The sequence below is a fragment of the Lithobates pipiens genome, unplaced genomic scaffold (genome assembly GCF_037356315.1).
Source record: "Lithobates pipiens isolate NorthernLeopardFrog02 unplaced genomic scaffold, aLitPip1_a1.2 Scaffold_10, whole genome shotgun sequence".
In the NCBI taxonomy this organism is placed as follows: Eukaryota; Metazoa; Chordata; class Amphibia; order Anura; family Ranidae; genus Lithobates; species Lithobates pipiens.
The window spans coordinates 230,404,711-230,420,688 of NW_027507686.1; the positions used below are offsets into that span (position 1 = coordinate 230,404,711).

At 45.1% G+C, this 15,978-nt stretch overlaps 1 protein-coding gene across 4 annotated transcripts in view; it reads left to right on the forward strand.

The window, feature by feature from the left end:
- ABTB2 (ankyrin repeat and BTB domain containing 2) overlaps nucleotides 1-15,978 on the forward strand; it is a 227,861-nt gene that overhangs the window by 116,623 nt on the left and 95,260 nt on the right. Inside the window, exon 1 of one of the 4 annotated variants that reach the window (XM_077462779.1) lies at nucleotides 12,876-12,997. The exons of the other annotated variants lie outside the window; for them this stretch is intronic. The gene's annotated coding sequence lies outside the window, so the exon portion shown is untranslated. Of the gene's footprint in view, nucleotides 1-12,875; nucleotides 12,998-15,978 lie in introns of those variants that run through there. 4 annotated transcript variants of the gene reach the window in all.

Sequence of the window (15,978 nt, forward strand, 5' to 3'; positions counted from 1 at the left end):
ACCACATCATTGGTGTCAGTGGGAGGAATGGTGACCCATCATTGGAGTCAGTGGGAGTAATAGTGCCTCATCATTAATGTCAGTGGGGGGATTACTGCCCTTCCATTGGTGTCAGTGGGAGGAATAGAGCCTCATCATTGGTGTCAGTGGGAGGACTAATGCCCCATCATTGGTGTTAGTAGGAGTAATAGAGTGGCAAGAACTATGGCCCACTGTTGCTAACAGTGGAGGCAATATTGCCCCAAGGGCCAAATAAAAGCAAGCGAAAGGCCACATCAAGCCCCAGGGCTGCAGTTTGGAGACCACTGGTCTAGGTGTTTCTTTTTGTTTTGTTTTTTTAATTGGAATAGTAACTTTGAGTTATGGATACCCCAGAACTGTTAGGCTTCATTTTCACAAGGCGGATCCGCTGCCACGGAGTCTGTCTCTGTCTCTCTGTTGATCTCCGCTGAGCCGGCGGATGACAGGTCCCTCTCTGCTCACTGAGCAGGCGCTATAGCGTTAGAAATAGCGCCTGCAATCCGCCCTAAACAAGCTGCACCATTGTTTGTAGTGTGATAGCCCGAGGGCTTTCACACTACAGCGGTGCGCTGGCAGGACGTCAGGAAAAGTCCTGCCAGCAGCTTTTTTGGAGCGATGAAGGTGTTTACTGCTCCTCCACCGCTGCTCCCCATTGAAATCAATGGGGCAGCGCTGTAAATCCGCCGCAAATCCGGCTTCATTCTTACAAGGCGGATCCGCTGCCACGGAGTCTGTCTCTGTCTCTCTGTTGATCTCTGCTGAGCCGGCGGATGACAGGTCCCTCTCTGCTCACTGAGCAGGCGCTATAGCGTTAGAAATAGCGCCTGCAATCCGCCCTAAACAAGCTGCACCATTGTTTGTAGTGTGATAGCCCGAGGGCTTTCACACTACAGCGGTGCGCTGGCAGGACGTCAGGAAAAGTCCTGCCAGCAGCTTTTTTGGAGCGATGAAGGTGTTTACTGCTCCTCCACCGCTGCTCCCCATTGAAATCAATGGGGCAGCGCTGTAAATCCGCCGCAAATCCGGCTTCATTCTTACAAGGCGGATCCGCTGCCACGGAGTCTGTCTCTGTCTCTCTGTTGATCTCCGCTGAGCCGGCGGATGACCGGTCCCTCTCTGCTCACTGAGCGGGGAGGGGCTTGTCGAGCGCCGCTGGTTGCTATGGAGAGATCGGACGAAAACGGACAGCATGTCTGTTTTCATCAGATCTCACCCAATCAGATCTGCCAGGGACGGATGCGAATGTAGGGCCATCCATCTAATTTTAGGGGATCAGACTGGGTCGGATGTCAACGGACATATCACCGCTGACATCCGTCGCTCCATAGACTAGCATGGAGCACCCGTTCAGGTCTGCCGACAAAACTGACAGGTGGACCTGAAGGGTCCGACAGAGTGAAAGGGGTCTAAGACTGCACAACTTGAGGACTGCTAGGCTTCTGGCTGCTCTGTACAAAATTGCTGGCTGTATTGCACAGCCTCTGGCTGCATTGTACACTCCTGACTGTCGTACACAACTCCTGCATGTACTGGACAAGCTTCTGTAAGTTTTGCATGCTCCTGGCTGTTTTGCAGAACTCCTGGCTACACTGCACTTGCTTGAGCAATCAAATCACCCCACAGTGACTTCTACTCTGTATAGCAGGATCAATTACTCAGAAATAGGTGGACTTCCTCCCACCAACTCCCTTCTGGCTCTGCTGTTTCCGGACACAGCTCTCTTTGGTAGACTGCACCACTAAACCTAGCTGAGACCTCAATGTCTTCAAAGGTTCCTCTCACCTTCCTCGGCCGTGACCGGAAGTGATGACAATGACACCTGGCTCCTCCCTTATGTGTTGCGTCACCGTTCACATGACTTTTTCAAAGGGTCTATTGTGATTCTGTACTTGCCAAATATTCTGCAGAAATCTCCCTCCACCGAGTCTGGCTGCAATCATTTTAACTGTGGGCAGCTGAAGCTGCTGCCTGTTCACTTCCTGGATTTACACAGAGACACACCTCCAGCTCTCCAGCCCCTCAGCTCTCATTGGCCCTCTTATGACTCATCCCCTCCCTTCTTTGCAAATGCACACAAGAGTGAGAGAGAGAGAGCTGTGCATGATGTCATAGCCTAGGCTTTTTACCAGCCTAGGCTATGACATCATGCACAGCTCTCTCTCTCACTCTTGGAAATGGGCTGTATAAGATATTTACTGGCAGAAAAAAAATGTGTTACTATCCAAAGTTCAAACAACAAGGGCAGAAGATTATATAGATGGAAAGTTGAAAAAATGACCAAAGTTTTGCTTTTTTGTAGCAGAGAATGATTTTCCGCAGAAACATTGTTGACATGTGCATATTGTCAGCACTGGTATACGTGTAGTAGTATAATTTTTCACATGATTAGTCCTGGAATAATTGTTGATTTTATTGTTTAGGGGTTATTTTTAGGGGCTAGATTGGGTTACAAGGTTGAGGTTTAGGGGTTAGGTTTAGAGGTTTGGTTAAGGCCAAGGCTTTGTTTAAAGAGGAAGTAAACCCTGATGAGTTTACTTCCTCTTTCCTTCCCTGCAAAGGTAAAGCATAATGGACTACTATGCATCACATAGTAGTCCATTATGTGTCACTTACCTGACACAGGAGCCAGCGATGTCACCGCTGTCCCCTGTAGTCCGGCGCATCCATCTTCTCGGTGGGTCTCGCTGCTCCGCCGCTGTCATTCGGCAAAGCCGCTATGACGTTACTCCCACGCATGCGCACGGGAGCCGCCACGCGCGGCATATCGCCGTTGACGGGTGCTGTGCTCAGTGCGCCTGCGCGCCGCTGTCTACGGCGCATGCGCCGTAGACAGTGCATGCGCCGTAGACAGCAGTGCCTGTCTTTCGGCTAATATCTCCTAAACCGTGTAGGTTTAGGAGATATTTCTTGGACCTACAGGTAAGCCTTAATCTAGGCTTACCTGTAGGTCAAAGTGTGTTGTAAGGGTTTACAACCACTTTAATAGGTCATCTTCTGTACTTCTTCATACAACCTCCTCAGTATCTACCACCCCCTACATCGTATAACCCCACCACCTTGCATGTTATCTTTCCACTCCTCCAGGAGCAGTCTTTAAGAAAAGACACTTGTTCAAGATGATGGCAATGGAGAGTTTATTTGGAGACATCTTGGTATATCAAGTTGTCCCTCAGGAGCAGTGGCCCAGTTGCAACAACACCTTCTGCACAACCACATGTAGTTACCAGGGTTCTTCAAAAAGTTTCTGCACTTTTTTATAGTGTGTGTGTGTGTGTATATGTATGTATGTATCTGTATGTATGTATATATATATATATATATACAATACATCAAAAATACATAAATCAAAAATGGAACGTTCATTCTTTGTTAAAAGATGTGTACACAACACGGAAGTTGACAGCTCTACGCGTTTCGTGACCTTTTTATCACTCATCAGGAGAAAAACCATGAAGGTAACCTATGAATAGAGAAAACAGCCATATTTGGAAATGTCTAGGGAAAGAGCTGGACAAATATACAATGTGGAGAAACCCACATGTATACTTGATCCATAAACTTGCATATATACCTGCGCAGAGGCGGTGCGGGACACCGGTAGTCAGGCCAAGCCAAAGATACCACAGATAGATATATATATGTATGTTTGGAAACTTTTTGAAGACACCTCGTAATTGCCCTTCTAGCAAGCACAGCGTTAGTTTGAAGTTAAGGGTTGCGTCCCAAATTTTAGGCAAATTGCCAGCTTCAAACTGGTCTGATGTACGGTAAGTCAAAACCTTGTAGATGAATTTGCTTATTGGCAGCATCTAATTTTATTATCATTGTTGGTTATTTAAGAAGGCTCTGCAGTCTAGAGCTTTTGATGAAGTAATTGTCCGGTTTTCAGAATGTGCAATGAGGAGATTGCAGGGGGTGGAAATGTGAGCTGCCAGATTTAGTTGATGAAAAGAGCAGCAGGCCTTGTTTTTTGTTTGCCTGCCATGGCAGGAAAACAAACAGGTTGTAATGCTGAGAGCTTATCTCAGTAGCTGGTACCCTGTGGAGACGAGATGCTAATCATGACCAGAGTCCCATCTATACCTCCACAGAAGGCCTTGAACTATAGCCCACACGTTCTCAATATAGAGTATGATGGTGCTCGGAAAGCCATTTTACCACCACTGTGACTACATTCTGCTGGCAATTTGGAACTTAGGACTTTGCGGTTATCGAAAATTATTTCTTTTGTTGAAATGTAAAACATATGTGGCCAATTTCCAGATCAAAAAAACAAAACGATGAAATGTGGAAACCAGAGATTATATCAGTACAAACTCCCACAACTGAAATATGAGTTACCGAGACCTGAGTTAGCCGAGGACAGCGAAAAAGGAGTTTCTTTACAGATTATCCACTAATGTATTTGTGGACTAAAGGGGATTGAAACTAACATACTTTGGGGTGTGAGGTGATCTTGAGACTATAAATTAAAGCCCAACTCCTTAGTTATTAATTATTTTTATTTGTAAATTCCCCATGGCAAAAGTATTCAGTAGACGGGACTTCCAAAAGTTTGAATTGCTTTACTCGTATAAGAAGACTTAATAGGATGTGGATTAAAAGACCACCTAATGTGTATATATACGTCAGCAGTTTTTCCCCGGAATGAAGCCGTTGATTTCTCCGGCTTACCATTGAGCTGATCGAGGACTGGATGGTCCCTGTTCAGCTCTATGGCATAGGAAACTGGAAGCGACTAGGATTTTTATCACTTCCGGTTACTCCGGATGTAATCAGTGCAACTTTTAAATTGTTAAAGCATCTGATCACACACCGATCTTGGTGTGATAAAATGCTGTTAAGGGCAGAGGAGACATCTGGGATCTAATAGTCCCCAGATCTCTCCATAAAAAGTACCTGTCGCTGCATATTGCTGTTACAAGTTCCTTGTTACAGCAATAAAAGTGATTAAAAAAAAATAAAGAAACTGTGTATAAAAATAAAATAACATTAAAATTAAATTGAATATATATATATATATATATATTTTTTTTTTTTTAAGCTCCCCTGTCCTCCCATGCTCGTGCACAAAGGTAAATGCACACATTGGTCCCGCATGTATATGTAAACGTGATCGCAGCACACGTGTGAAGTTTTGCTGCCAACCTCAGAGCGAGAGCAATAATTCTAGCACCAGACCGCCTATGTAGCTCCCCAGTGCCATCAGCACTCATGCAGCCCCAGACCATGACACTCCCACCACCATGCTTGACTGCAGGCAAGACACACTTGTCTTTGTACGCCTCACCTGGTTGCACCACACACGCTTGACACCATCTGAACCAAATAAGTTTATCTTGGTCTCAACAGACCACAGGACATGGTTCCAGTAATCCATGTCCTTAGTCTGCTTGTCATCAGCAAACTGTTTGTGGGCTTTCTTGCGCATTATCTTTAGAAGAGGCTTCCTTCTGGGATGACAGCCATGCAGACCAATTTGATGCAGTGTGTGGTGTATGGTCTGAGCATTGACAGGCTGAACCCCACCCCTTCAACCTTCTGCAGCAATGCTGGCAGCATTCATACGTCTATTTCCCAAAGACAACCTCTGGATATGATGCTGAGCACATGCACTCAACTTCTTTGGTCGACCATGGCAAGGCCTGTTCTGAGTGGAACCTGTCCTGTTAATCCGCTGTATGGTCTTGGCCACTGTGCTGCAGCTCAGTTTCAGGGTCTTGCCAATCCTCTTATAGCCTAGGCCATCTTTATGTAGAGTAACAATTCTTTTTTGCAGATCCTCAGAAAGTTCTTTGCCATGAGGTGCCATGTTGAACTTCCAGTGACCAGTATGAGAGAGTGAGAGCGATAACACCAAATTTAACAGACCTGCTCCCCGTTCACACCTGAGACCTTGTAACACTAATGCGTCACATGACAACGGGGAGGGAAAATGGCTAATTGGTCCCAATTTGGACATTTTCACTTAGGGGTGTACTCACATTTGTTGCCAGTGGTTTAGACATTAATGGCTGTGTGTTGAGTTATTCTGAGGAGACAGCAAGTTTACACTGTTATACAAGTTGTACACTCACTACTTTACATTGTAGCAAAGTGTCATTTCTTCAGTGTTGTCACATCAAAAGATAGAATAAAATATTTACAAAAATGTGAGATACTGTGTGTGTGAGATAGATAGATGGATAGATAGATACAGATATAGATAGAACCTGCAAACATTATATCTATCTATCAAAGTAATTTTCTAGCAAAAAAATACTGACGTTTACATTATTATTATTATTCAGGATTTATATAGCGCCAACAGTTTGCGCAGCGCTTTACAATATGAGGGCAGACAGTACACTTACAATACAAATCAATACAGGAGGGATCAGAGGGCCCTGCTCGTTAGAGCTTACAATCTAGTTTACATTTAAACAAAAGATGTCAGAAAAGGCCTGGTCTTAAAGTGGTTAAAGCTTGTAATTTGGTTGTGATGTTAACAATGTTCGTGGGTTATGGCGACAATTGTAGCTTATCTTTCAGCCAAACGCATTCTATCATGACTATCTGGGCCCTAGATTCTGGGGTTTATGGGAGATCGAGTCACCAAGAACCCGATAAGCCTTGAGCTTGACATAGGATAATACTTGCCTTCTTCCACCTAAAATGGCCCATTCATTCACGATCAGTCTCTTGCACAGTCTTGACTATACCTAAAAAAAATTTACACTTACTTCTTAAAACTGCACAATGGAAAATTCCAGGTTTAGTGTTCTGGCCTTCTCCAGGGTCACCCTGAACTTGTAAATCATTTGACGCAGGCAGAAAGACCCTGTCATTATCCTGCTATCAGGGCTCTTGACCTCTGAACCAATTTTAAGATGTAATTGTTTGGGTCTGGCCTTTAAATGAGGACTCTGCTTGACTCAGGAAGCATTTCTAGATCCCCGAACCCAGGGGCACAATATTTCCAAGAGAAGTTTGTTGACTATTTCACTCTGTAGCTGTATCATATAACATTATACAGTAATTCTGAATGGGCCTTATGTACTGTAGTGTCAACACTTGTTCTCTCTGTGTGCCCTATTATTTGATTGTGGCGAATAAACCTTTTGGATCTTATTGATATCAGTGTGCACTCATCTACCTGTTTTTGATGTTCTGTTGTACGAGCCAGACCAGGACCTCAGGGTGAGAGAGAAGAGTGGATCAGCCTTTAGCCGTGTATAGTGCTTTGGCCTTATAAACCAACTGCAACAATGCAAAAATACATGATCACTAAACTTGTATAATTCCTGGACATTGGATGGTTCCTAGACCCAGCAGGGTACTATTGCCAGAGGATCGCTCCCAGAGTACCCACCGCATCCTGCCATTTATATGTGCATGCCCTGGGAGACTTCTGACCTGGCCTGAGCAGCTCCTCCACAATTTGTTCCTTAGACCCACAAGGTTACTATTGGTACAGGGCCCCTCAGAGTACCCACTGGATCCTACCATTTATACATGCACACCTTGGGAGACTTTTGACCTGATCTGGCCAGCTTCCCCAAAGTTTGTTCCCCACAATCACCAGGGTACTGTTGGCTTAGGACCCACCAGAGTACCCACTAAATTCTGCCATGTCATGTACACATGCACACCTGTGAAAGGCCTGGCCTGACCAGCTCCCCCAAAGTTTGGTCCCTAGACCCACCAGGGTACTGTTGGCACCGGACCCCCCACGCACTGGATCGTACCATTTATACGTGCACACTCTGGGAGACTTCTGACCTAACCTGGCCTGCTCCCCCCCCCCCCCCCCCAGAGTACCTACTGAATCCTGCCATTTATACATGCGCACCCTGGGAGACTTCTGACCTGGCCTGAATAGCTTCCCTAAGTAGTCCACCTCATACCTACTTCAGACTTTACAACAATGGACCCCAATATTTAACCCACCACCATCAGTATGCAAAGGACATCCCTATCCTCAAGTTTGAAGGAAGAGTCCACACAACGAATACCTTTTTAACTATTTACTAAAGTGTTTCTATCACTTTTTCCGTCAAGGCACCCTTTAAAATGATGCACAGTCCCAAGGCACCCCATTCTAAAATGTAAAACACTGAACTAATAGTTTTATGTATTTCAGCAGTATCCGCACATGTGGGACACCCAACATTAGAGGTTATTTTTGCACACTGGTGTTGACCAGTATTCCAGTATTTCTTCTCCTTCATTTTCTTATCCCCACGCAACTAACGTGACCCCAGTGCTGGCAGAGAAGGGTGCTGTGCAGGTGCATGACGTCCCCTATCTTTGCCGATTGATGTCAGCAATTTTTAGGACGCTGGAGTTTGACCCAAGCAATGCCCAAGATTGCAATGTTGCACAATGAAAACCTGTGGCTTTATGCAACAAAAAGGCAGGCTTAATCCATCCGCTGGCTTGTACACATTGTTTGGGCAATTTGGTGCAATTTTTAAGCATTGTGACAAAACACTCCCGAATGAACCCAAAAGGTATCCCAAAGGGCCTGGCAGTCTGGTTGAAAAAGTCTGTATATACATTCTTCAGTCATCCCAGCAGTGATAGCACGTTCCTTAAGATTACAGACAAAATGTAGGTAAGAAGAGAGGGGAGTGGAGGAGGCCATATCTTTTGGGGGTCTTGTCAGAGTACATCATTCCATGCTAAAGGGATGCAAATAGTCCCAAATAGTCCTACATCTTTCCCCCCCTAATGGAAAGCTCAAACAGAGCCTCACCAACTACATCTTCTTTGTGTCTTGGTCCTCCAACACTTCCCATCATGACCCCTGGCTGACTTCCGCCAAGACTATTTATATTTGAGCCCTACTTCCCAAGACACCCCACACTGGCATGAGCAGAGCTGTCACTACCTAGGGTCACACCTACGACTGTAATGCTAGTAACCGTAGTGACTGTAATCCAAGTGCATTTTTCGAAGGCACACTTTCCTCAAAATGCTGACTGCCTCAGACTGGGGAATCTCAACTAAAAACTGTAAAAAAAACAAACAAAAAAAAAACCCCGCAAAAGCCTAGTGCATTACCAAGCAACACAATCGAAATACTAAACATCAAAAACATACTCACAAAAATACTCGTTTAATAGTGTTATCACCAGATCACACCAAAGAAGGTTCAGTTGTAGGACAGATGTCACCAAGTCACAGTCTTACCTTCAATAGGCATGCTTACACGTTTTGGGAGGCGCACTCCCTTCCTCAGCGCAAAAATGCTTTTAGCTATGAGAAAAAGAGTGTGTCTCCTGAAACCCTTAAAGGAGAAGTACAGCCAAAGCTTGTTTGGCTGTACTTTCATGGATCATATGAGTGCAGTTGGTTCTGCATTCCTGTGACCCATTTCAATCAGACAGCGGGGCTGAAGCCTGCTGTCGGCTGACATCACAGAGCCAGTCCAAGCTCTGGAAAGATTGCAGCCATATGGTCTGGAACTGCCCACAAGCCTGTACCGGCACACGGCTCAGCCTCTCAGCGAGCCGCTGTGAGCCTGAGCTGGCCACTCCTGCCCCCTCCACAACTCAGCGCCCCAGTGAGCGTAGGGGGGCAGAGCAGATAGCGGTAACCGATAGTCCCTAGCTCTCTGCTCAGGGAAATCTGAGAACTGAGCGATCTGCAGTGTTTGATCTCTCGGTTCTCCATCTTGGAGCTGGCGGCGGACAGCATCGGACTAATGCTGCATCCACTTAGGTAAGTATGATTAAAAAAAAAAAAAAAAAAACATACTTCTCTTTTAAGCTTGCCTATTGAAGTGACATTGCTCCGCAGTTGGACCTTCTTTGGTGGGATTTGTTGATGCTATTATATGTATATTTTTGTGAGTGTGTTTTTGTTGTTTAGTATTTTAATAAAGAGTCGTTTGGTAATGCACCAGGCCTTTGCATCTTCCTGTATATTTTTACAGTTTTCTGTTGGGATTCCCCAGTCTGAGGCGGGCAGCATTGGCAAATGTGTGCCTTCCAAAACGTACTTGGAGTGCACTTGGATTACAGTCCTTCCTTTGTGATGTCTGTGCTTCTAGAGCACTGGGGTGTATGAATATACTTTATCACACTATACTACTACTCTGGGAACTTCTAGTTACTATCTGAAGTAGTGTTTCTCAACATTTTTCCAGTCAAGGCACCATTTAGAACTATCAACAATCTTGAGGCACCTTCCAAAATTATGGATAGTCTTTGTGCCCCATTCTAAAATGTAAAAAGTCTTCTAATGCCGTTGTAAATACGAGCGGACTTTCCGGCAGAAAAGGTCAGACTGAATCATTTCATCGGATATTCTGTTCGTGTGTGGGCTTCATCTGACTTTTTTTTCCAAAAATTCTGACAGACCTAGAAATAGAACATGTTTCCAACGGAATCAATTCCTATCACGAAAACCTATTCCAACGGACCAAAAACAACGCAAGGGCAGTTATTGGCTACTGGCTATTGAACTTCCTTTTTCTAGTCCCGGCGTACGTCGCCACGTTCTAAACAAATGGACTTTCGTGTGATCGTGTGTAGGCAAATCCGTTTCAGCAGAACCCCGTCAGAACTCCAGAAAGACCGTCAGAGTTTATTCTGAGGGAAAAAACGGTCGTGTGTACGCAGCATAATATTAAAAAGAAAAAACTGCGCTATTACCTAAACCCACCCAGTGAGCAGCAGCCCAAATCGCTATATGACGACACACAACAATTAACAAATATAAGGAGCTGCGCTAAAAAAATTGTATATAATTGTGATCAAAAAAATAATTAATTTTTTTTTTTTTTTTTTTGATACTGGTCTAGTATATATATCGGATAAAAAATGTGAATGACAAAAACACATAAGAAAACACACAATCAGAGCCAAATTCCAGATATCATAATGAAATAATCATCATATATGTGCTGTGAATAAATTAATGAAATTACAATAAATAATTAGAAATTAATAAATAGAAATTACTAATTTCATAATAACACTTGATATAAAAAAAATTGAATTATTAGTCCATAATGTCCCATCCAGAACCGAAGGAATTCATGCAAAGGGATCAACAGGAACTCAGTGTGGAATTAAACAGAACACCCTTTGGAAAAGTGCTATGAAGTGTAGAGGATGCCACCACCAATAATAACTCTGGCCGCTTTCCAAAACCATAGGTCCCTATTATATGGGACCTAAAAACACATGGATTGACACTCAGGATGGCAGACAGGAAATCTCTCACCCCCAGCAGCGGGATGTCAAACAGCGATAAACAGTCCCATATAATAAAAGAGAAATGCTCGCATAGCGTAAAACCTTTATAATTTATTAGCATAATACATAGATGTAAACTCACATTATCCGGATACAAAAAAGGCCATAAAAACGCACGAGCCGGCCGGCTCTCGATTACCGCCCGTTAGTACCGGGACTGGCACAGAACACGGTGATGTCAGCACGCTGTTTCCCCTACGCGTTTCGTCCCTGCAAAGACGTGGTCACGGGATGATATACGCGGCAAAATAGTTTCACATAATGCAGCAACATCCACGCGTAGGACGCCCAATGATAGAGGTGATTTATTCTTCCAAAGCAAATAGACTTTTGGAAACTGCTACTCACTAGTGTTCCAATATTTCTCTTCTCTCTGTTTTTCTTCATCACTTGGCTAATGAGACCCCAAAGCTGATGGAGAGAGTAAAGGGAGGGTCAAACAACGATGATATGCAGGCACCTGACATCCTCCTTATCAACTGATGATGTAATTGGTCGTTCAGAGGTTGACAGCTAGAAGGTTGTCATGGTGTACAATGAAAACCTGTGACTTTGTGTAACTAAAAGGTAGTGTTCACCCACCCACTGAATTTTTGGGCAATTTATAGGCACTTTTCCAAGGCTCCCCTGAAGAAACCTCTAGACATTCCAGGGTGCCTGGGCACTCTGGTTGAAAAAGGCTGGTCTGGAGGACCACACTGCCTACTCACTAAAATGGGTCCCTAAACCTACTCTTAAAACTAACTACAGCAACACCCCATGACCAAGCCAGGGAACTACACTGGGCAGTGCCCCTACCCTACAACACTACACTTCTACGTAAATGGAAAGGAAAACACGAAAGTAAAGTAAATACCAATCTGAATGGCGGCAGTGTACATCTGTCATGTGAAAATGGCATGCATTGCAGTATATTCCAAGGAGAGGAGTGAGTCCATCATTCCCCCGTACCTCCTCCCGGGCCCTGTATGTTGTCACTTGCGGTCTATACAAACAGCTCTGCTTTCAGGCCTGCAGGAAATTATTCTATACAGCCTTCCTTCTGCTTGGCTCGCCATACAAGCTTGTCCTGTCAGACACACACACAGCTTTTTCCAAAGAACAGGATTCTGTGTGTTCACCATACAAAGGACAGATTCTACTCCGGCTTGTGTGTATATCCTGGAGAAATGCACAATTCATAAAATAAACAGCACCCTGCGGCCTCTGGCAGGGGGTACTAACCCCTTGTTTACCATACAGAGCCATAATAACATCGACAAGCTACTTTAGTGTACACACACTCACTGCTGTGTCCTGGGGCAATTTATGATGCATGTGATGGTGTTGTAGGATGTAGGCTATGTTCAGTGAGCAGATGATGTCCTGCTCAGGACCCCAGTGCTGCAAGGCAAGATTTTTTTTTTTGTAGTGAGAGCAAATTCCCATGGATGATTTCTCCTATAGGTATAGTCTATTGTAAGGCTTACCTAGAGGTACAGTAAATATCTCCTAAACGTGTGATGTTTAGGAGATATTTACTTGTGAAGCTGTCGGTGGCATCACCGGTGTGCGTTGTTCCTTCAGGGCCCTGTGCCGTGTACTGCGGTTCCTGCACGCATGCGTGGGAGTGACGTCATCACGGCTTGTCCTATCAAAGGACAGGAGCCCGCCAACTTAAAAGGAAGATCGAGGGAAGATGGAAGCCCTGTCAGCGGTGACCATACGCTGCTGGAAAACTTTGTTTTAAGGTACGTTTCACATAATGTGCTAGTATACCTTTGCACAAATGCTTTTTATAAGGCTGCCGAGCGTCCTACGAGTCTCTACGTAGCGAGCGAGCGAGCGAGCGAAGCGAGCCAAACAAATTTTTTTTACCCTTTTTTCTGACAAACCGAGCGGAATCCAGGAAAGGTAGGGGTTTTAGGGCGGTGGAGTCATAAAGTGGAGATGCACTTAGAGTTAGGGTTAAAGTTCATAGGTCAAAGGTTAGTTGTGGTTAGGGTTAGTGTTCGGCTCAGGGTTTTCCCTTGAAGAACAAGGTTAAGACTCAGGGATTGGAATAGGGACCTGCTCCAAAGGTCAGAAGGTGTGTCCCCAGAGGCCAAGGGACAAGAGGTGTGGCTGACCCACCCCCAACATAGTGTTCGCCTACCCAAACTAAGTCGGGGAATGAACAAGTCGGGGAAAGCGCCTTCCAGTGGTTTACTTCCGCTTTAATCATCCTGCTGTTCTGTTTTTTTATTTCTGTATTACAAATGTTGTAAATTCTTCCTAAAGAGGTTAAATCGGAACTACACTGCATCTGGGCACCACAAACCAAAAACACTATTAATTCATTTGTAATATTCAAAGAAAACCACCCCATCCATCCATGTCTCTATGCTTTATTTCGCTGAGAAATCACTTGAATAAAAGCCCCCTAGCACTTCTGGCCGTGGCCATCTTGAGTAAGGGCAGATGATTCATGGAGCATTTACTCCACGTGTGTCAAACACAAGACCCTGGGGCCGAATCCGGCCTTTCAGGCCATTTCTTGTGGCCCTTGCATCTCTTCTGCAACTGCAGCATCCCCTTCGTCTCCACCCTCACCTTGTCTCACTAGTCAGCAGCAGAGAAGAGGACAGAACTCCTCTGCCAGATTCTGTGCTTCTCCCCAAAGCCATGGAGAGGCTCATCTTGGCCCTCTCCCCTTTTCAGCAGTCAGCAGCAGAGAGAAGGGAAGAACTCATCCTACAGAACTGGAGCTGATCTGTGCAGCCAGAGTATCCCCTCATCTCCACCTCCCCTAATCTCTGCATTCAGCTGACTCCAGCCCTCCCCTGGTCCTCCTCCAGACCCTGCACTTTCTGCTTCATCGCTTCACAGTAGTACAAGGTAAGGGGGGTGCACCATGATGTAATGAAGGGTGGGGGACTCTTGACATCTGATGTAAGGTGGGGGGGGGGTTGCTCTGGAAATCTAGTCCTACAGATACAACTGGCCCTTTGAGGGCAACCATATTGCTGATATGGCCCGTGATGAAGTTGAGTTTGACACCCCCTGATTTACTCCATCTGCCCTTAGCTCAAGTACGGTATGCAGGTAGGAGGGTGTGCTTAGTTGAGAAAACCCCTCCTCCCCTCCTGAAGACTCCTGGGATATTTAAAATAGCTTGCCTAGGCCTGGAAGCCAGAAAGAGATTGAAGAAATGTAATAAAGTTTAAAGCAAATGTTTGCTGTTTATTGTGTATTTCTGAGCAATCGCTCAACCTCCCTGATCAGCAACTGTTTTTTTCAATGCGTCATACCTTGCTTGCTGATGTGCATGGGTTTAAAGCCCAATTGAGGGAAATTTTAAAACTGCAATTACATATAAGCAATCAATTATCAAAGAATATACAGATGATACAACATGCATGGCATCCCGCATCTGGAAATAACAAAAGAGGATCTATCTGGTCTCATTATATCACCCAAACATACTCTCCGCTGCTCTCAACAACTTCTGCTCTTTTGCTCTCTTGTCTCCTCCTTCCAAGCTCTCCTCCAGGATTTCTCCAGAGGCTCTCCCATCCTCTGGAACTCTCTGCCCCAATCTGTTCAGCTGTCTCCTATTCAATCCCTGAAAAGTCGCCTTTTCAAGGAAGCCTATCCTACCTAAAAACTGAACGTTTAATCCTGCCATCAGCTCATACCTTGGATGCTTATTACAGATCGCGGCAAAGGGCCATTCATAATGACCCTTTACCATGTGATCAGCTGTGTCCAATCACAGCTGATCACATGTAAACAGACTTACCGGTTATCGGCATTCCTTTCCTCACTGTCTTTGTGTGAGAAAAAGAAGAGCCGATAATCAGAAAGGCTGACAGGGCATAGTGGGTACATTGTTTACACTGATAATTAGGGCATTGATTATCAGTGCAGGTTATCAGTGCTTGTCAGTGCAGCCTCACCAGAGCACATCAGTGCAGCCTCATTAGTGCCCATCAGTACAGGTTATCAGTGCCGCTGTTTCATCACATATGGCGACCCATCACATTTGGCTACCCACTGGACTGTGCATGCATGACGCTGCCATATGCGTCACGCTCCCCTGACTCCAGGTTCAAGCCACACCATGCGAGTGGACATAGAGTTAGATTATAATAATGGTGAGCGAAGCGAGGCCATGCCCGAAGCGTAGTGAGTGGACCTGTGTTGGAACGCATATGGTGGCGTCACACATGCGCATCCAGCGGGTAGCAAAATGTGATGGATAGCCGAATGTGATGTGACACCGCCTCAGAGCCTATCAGTGCAGGTTATCAGTGCCGCCCCATCAGTGCAGCCTCTTTAGTGTCCATCAGCACAGGTTATCAGTGCAGCCTCATCAGTGATAATCAGTGCAGTCTCATCGGAGCCCATCGATGCAGCCTCATCGGAGCCCATCGATGCAGCCTCATCTGAGCCCATCGATGCAGCTTCATCGAAGCCCATCGATGCAGCCTCATGGGAGCCCATGGATGCAGCTTCATGGGAGCCCATCGATGCAGCCTCATGGGAGCCCGTCGATGCAGCCTCATCAGAACCCATCGATGCAGCCTCATGTGTAGCCTCATCAGTGCACATCAGTAAAGATGAAAAATTACATTATTGCTAAATGTTATAACAGAAACTAAGAAAAAAAAAATCTGATTTTTTTTTCATTTTTTAAGCAAAAAATAAAAAACCCAGTGTTGATTAAATATGACCATAAGAAAGGTCTATC